Genomic DNA, 5,124 nt, shown 5'->3' on the forward strand with positions numbered 1-5,124 from the left:
CCGAAAAAAAGAGAGCAAAAAAAGCAATTCAACTTGTTGGTTCGAAGATGAATGTAGTTGAACTACCAGAGAGCTACTGCAAAATGTATAGGTGCACTACTAGTGTGATTACATGTAGTTGAGTACTCCTCAACCCCAAACTGCGTCTTCAACAGTTTTGAGAACCTCTGGGGTTCATCGTCTTTAAATAGCTTGTTTTCACTTGGTACACTCGCTTACGGCCATACCACCCTGAACACGCCCGATCTCGTCCGATCTCGGAAGCTAAGCAGGGTCGGGCCGGGTCAGTACTTGGATGGGAGACCGCCTGGGAATACCCGGTGCTGTAAGCTTTTCTTTTCCGTCAGCAGAGGCGCTAGTAATGGTCAAATGAAGCAAAGCAAAAACACTGTCTTCATTTTCTGAGCTCACTAGATGCCACTTTCTGTTCAACAAAGGGTTGAAAACACACTGGATTGCCATTCCTTTAACCCTTTTCTTTGAACAGAGATTGCCATCTAGTGAGCTTAGAAAATAAAGACAGTGGTTTGCAAAGCTTCATTTCACCATCGCCAGAGGCGCTACTCCTCCTTTGCTGGAGACAGAGCTGACAAGGAAACTGTACGGAGGATGCAACTTTTTTTTTTGGAAGCAACATCTTTAATTAAAACTAAAATAAACAACCTCACAGTGTTCAACAATTCAAGTAGGAGTTCATGCACTTTGACCATGAATTCTTTGTTCTTGTTCTTCAAGATTGTGCCGATCTGGATAGTTTTGAAATCAAAGATATCTACATTTTGGATCATGCAAATTTACGGAAGACAACAAGTCACTCAAGTCTGAGTAAAGGTAAAGTTCAAAAGAATTGAGAAATAATTACAGTAATGAAAAAATAAACATGGAAATACATACATGTAAGAATACATATACTTCTCCGGGAACCATCACCTTATCGTGGTGGAGAGGTTTGTGTGTCCCTATGAACCTGAGGGCTGTGTTGTCTGGAGCTTTGTGCTCCTGGTAGGGTCTCCCAAGGCAAAGTGGTCTCAGGTGAGGGGCCAGACAAAGAATGGTTCAAAAATCCTATGAAAAATCGAGGAAGGGATGAAGTGACCCTGTCCGGAGGAAGCCCGGGGCCCCCGTCTGGAGCCAGGCCCAGATGGAGGGCTCGTCAGCGAGCGTCTGGTGGCCAGGTTTGCCACGGAGCCCGGTCGGGCACAGCCCGAAAAAGCTACGTGGCGGACATCCCTCCATCCCATGGGCCCACCACCTGTGGGAGGAACCGCTGGGGGTCGGGTGCGCTGCCACATGGGTGGCAGTGAAGGTCAGGGGCCTCGACGGACCAGACCCGGGCAGCAGAGGCTGGCTCTGGGGGACGTGGAATGTCACCTCTCTGTGGGGGAAGGAGCCGGAACTTGTGCGGGAGGTGGAGCGCTACCGGTTAGATCTGGTGGGGGCTTACCTCTACGCACAGTCTTGGTTCTGGAACCATACTCCTGGATAGGGGTTGGACTCTTTTCTTCTCCGGAGTTGCCCAGGGTGTGAGGCGCCGGGCGGGTGTGGGGATACTCACAAGCCCCCGGCTGGCGCCGCTACGTTGGAGTTTAACCCGGTGGGCGAGAGGGTCGCCTCCCTACGCCTGCGGGTTGTGGGGGGAAAACTCTGACTGTTGTTTGTGCATATGCACCAAACAAGAGTTCAGAGTATTCGGCCTTCTTGGAGACCTTGAGTGGAGTCCTGCATGGGGCTCCAGTCGGGGACTCCATAGTTCTGCTGGGGGGGGACTTCAACGCGCACGTGGGTAATGATGGAGACACATGGAGAGCGTGATTGGGAGGAACGGCCTCCCTGATCTAAACCAGAGTGGTTGTTTGTTGTTGGACTTCTGTGCTAGTCATGGATTGTCTATAACTTGAACACCATGTTCGAACATAGGGATGCTCATAAGTGTACTTGGTACCCAGAGCACCCTAGGCCAAAGGTCAATGATCGATTTTATAATCGTTTCATCTGATCTGAGGCCATATGTTTTGGACACTCGGGTGAAGAGAGGGGCGGAGCTGTCAACCGATCACCATCTGGTGGTGAGTTGGGTCAGGGGGTGGGGGAAGACTCTGGACAGACCTGGTAAGCCCAAGCGGGTAGTGCGGGTAAGTGGGAACGTCTGGAGGAGGCCCCTGTCCGACAGACTTTCAACTCACACCTCCGGCGGAGCTTTTCGTGCATCCCTGTGGAGGCTGGGGGGCATTGAACCCTGAGTGGACAATGTTCAAAGTTTCCATTGCTGAAGCTGCGGTGAGGAGCTGTGGTCTTAGGGTCTTAGGTGCCTCAAGGGGCGGTAACCCACGAACACCGTGGTGGACACCGGTGGTCAGGGAAGCCGTCCGACTGAAGAAGGAGTCTTTCCGGGATATGTTATCCCAGGCGACTCCGGAGGCAGTTGCAAGGTACCGAAGGGCCCGAAGGGCTGCAGCCTCTGCCGTGAAAGAGGCAAAGCAGCGTGTGTGGGAGAAGTTCGGAGAAGACATGGAGAAGGACTTTCGGTCGGCACCAAGGTACTTCTGGAAAACCGTTCGCCACCTCAGGAGGGGAAGCGGGGAACCATCAAGCTGTGTACAGTAAGGATGGGGACGCTGTTGACCTCAACTGAGGAGGTAATAGGGGCGGTGGAAGGAGCACTTTGAGGAACTCCTAAATCCGACTAATCGCCCTCTATGGTAGAGGCAGAGCTGGAGGATGAGGGGGATTGGCATCAATTTCCCTGGTGGAGGTTGCTGAGGTAGTTAAACAACTCCACAGTGGCAAAGCCCCAGGAATTGATGAGATCCGTCCAGAAATGCTTAAAGCTCTGGGTGTGGAGGGGTTGTCTTGGTTGACACGCCTCTTCAACATTGCGTGGAAGTCTGGGACGGTGCCTAAGGAGTGGCAGACCGGGGTGGTGGTTCCCCTTTTTTAAAAAGGGGGACCAGAGGGTGTGTGCCAATTACAGGGTATCACACTTCTCAGCCTCCCCGGTAAAGTCTACTCCAAGGTGCTGGAAAGGAGGGGTTCGGTCGATAGTCGAATCTCAGGTTGAAGAGGAACAATGCGGATTCCGTCCTGGTCGTGGAACAACGGACCAGATCTTTACTCTCGCAAGGATCCTGGAGGGAGCCTGGGAGTATGCCCAACCAGTCTACATGTGTTTTGTGGATCTGGAGAAGGCGTATGACCGGGTGCCCGGGAGATACTGTGGGAGGTGCTGCGGGAGTACAGGGGTGAGGGTCCCTTCTCAGGGCCATCCAATCTCTGTACGACCAAAGCGAAAGCTGTGTCCGGGTTCTCGGCAGTAAGTCGGACTCGTTTCAGGTGAGTTGGCCTCCGCCAGAGCTAAAGCTTTGTCACCAATCCTGTTTGTAGTATTTATGGACAGGATATCGGCGTAGTCGGGGGTGGAGAGGGGTTGCAGTTCGGTGGGCTGGGGATCTCATCGCTGCTTTTGCAGATGATGTGGTCCTGATGGCATCATCGGCCTGTGACCTTCAGCACTCACTGGATCGGTTCGCAGCCGAGTGTGAAGCGGCTGGGATGAGGATCAGCACCTCTAAATCGGAGGCCATGGTTCTCAGCAGGAAACCGATGGAGTGCCTTCTCCAGGTAGGGAATGAGTCCTTACCCCAAGTGAAGGAGTTCAAGTACCTTGGGGTCTTGTTCGCGAGTGAGGGGACAATGGAGCGGGAGATTGGTCGGAGAATCGGCACAGCAGGTGCGGTATTACATTCAATTTATCGCACCGTTGTGACGAAAAGAGAGCTGAGCCAGAAGGCAAAGCTCTCAATCTACCGGTCAGTTTTTGTTCCTACCCTCACCTATGGTCATGAAGGCTGGGTCATGACCGAAAGAACAAGATCCAGGGTACAAGCGGCCGAAATGGGTTTCCTCAGGAGGGTAGCTGGCGTCTCCCTTAGAGATAGGGTGAGAAGCTCAGTTATCCGTGAGGAGCTCGGAGTAGAGCCGCTGCTCCTTTGCGTCGAAAGGAGCCAGTTGAGGTGGTTCGGGCATCTGGTAAGGATGCCCCCTGGGCGCCTCCCTAGGGAGGTGTTCCAGGCACGTCCAGCTGGGAGGAGGCCTCGGGGGAGACCCAGGACTAGGTGGAGGGATTATATCTCTAACCTGGCCTGGGAACGCCTCGGGATCCCCCAGTCAGAGCTGGTTAATGTGGCCCGGGAAAGGGAAGTTTGGGGTCCCCTGCTGGAGCTGCTACCCCCGCGACCCGACCCCGGATAAGCGGATGAAGATGGATGGATGGATGGAAGAATACATATAGCAACAGGCTAAATGAATGAATAAATATGGAACAAAACAAATGAAAGAATGCTTAAAAATACAGCAGTGTTACTTACAGTACCGAAAAAAAAGAGAGCAAAAAAAGCAATTCAACTTGTTGGTTCGAAGATGAATGTAGTTGAACTACCAGAGAGCTACTGCAAAATGTATAGGTGCACTACTAGTGTGAATACATGTAGTTGAGTACTCCTCAACCCCAAACTGCGTCTTCAACAGTTTTGAGAACCTCTGGGGTTCATCGTCTTTAAATAGCTTGTTTTCACTTGGTACACTCGCTTACGGCCATACCACCCTGAACACGCCCGATCTCGTCCGATCTCGGAAGCTAAGCAGGGAGTCGGGCCGGGTCAGTACTTGGATGGGAGACCGCCTGGGAATACCCGGTGCTGTAAGCTTTTCTTTTCCGTCAGCAGAGGCGCTAGTAATGGTCAAATGAAGCAAAGCAAAAACACTGTCTTCATTTTCTGAGCTCACTAGATGCCACTTTCTGTTCAACAAAGGGTTGAAAACACACTGAATTGCCATTCCTTTAACCCTTTTCTTTGAACAGAGATTGCCATCTAGTGAGCTTAGAAAATAAAGACAGTGGTTTGCAAAGCTTCATTTCACCATCGCCAGAGGCGCTACTCCTCCTTTGCTGGAGACAGAGCTGACAAGGAAACTGTACGGAGGATGCAACTTTTTTTTGGAAGCAACATCTTTAATTAAAACTAAAATAAACAACCTCACAGTGTTCAACAATTCAAGTAGGAGTTCATGCACTTTGACCATGAATTCTTTGTTCTTGTTCTTCAAGATTGTGCCGATCTGGATAGT

At 51.4% G+C, this 5,124-nt stretch overlaps 2 non-coding genes across 2 annotated transcripts; both read left to right on the plus strand.

Annotated features, from left to right (window-relative positions):
• The first annotated feature begins 213 nt into the window (after positions 1–213).
• Positions 214–332, plus strand: LOC144515116 (5S ribosomal RNA). The gene has a single exon (XR_013501714.1). It is a non-coding gene; the product is annotated as a 5S ribosomal RNA (ribosomal RNA).
• A 4,250-nt stretch (positions 333–4,582) lies between these two features.
• On the plus strand, positions 4,583–4,703 carry LOC144515117 (5S ribosomal RNA). The gene has a single exon (XR_013501715.1). It is a non-coding gene; the product is annotated as a 5S ribosomal RNA (ribosomal RNA).
• The last annotated feature ends 421 nt before the right edge of the window (positions 4,704–5,124 follow it).

The sequence above is a fragment of the Sander vitreus genome, unplaced genomic scaffold (assembly GCF_031162955.1).
Source record: "Sander vitreus isolate 19-12246 unplaced genomic scaffold, sanVit1 ctg952_0, whole genome shotgun sequence".
Lineage (NCBI taxonomy): Eukaryota > Metazoa > Chordata > Actinopteri > Perciformes > Percidae > Sander > Sander vitreus.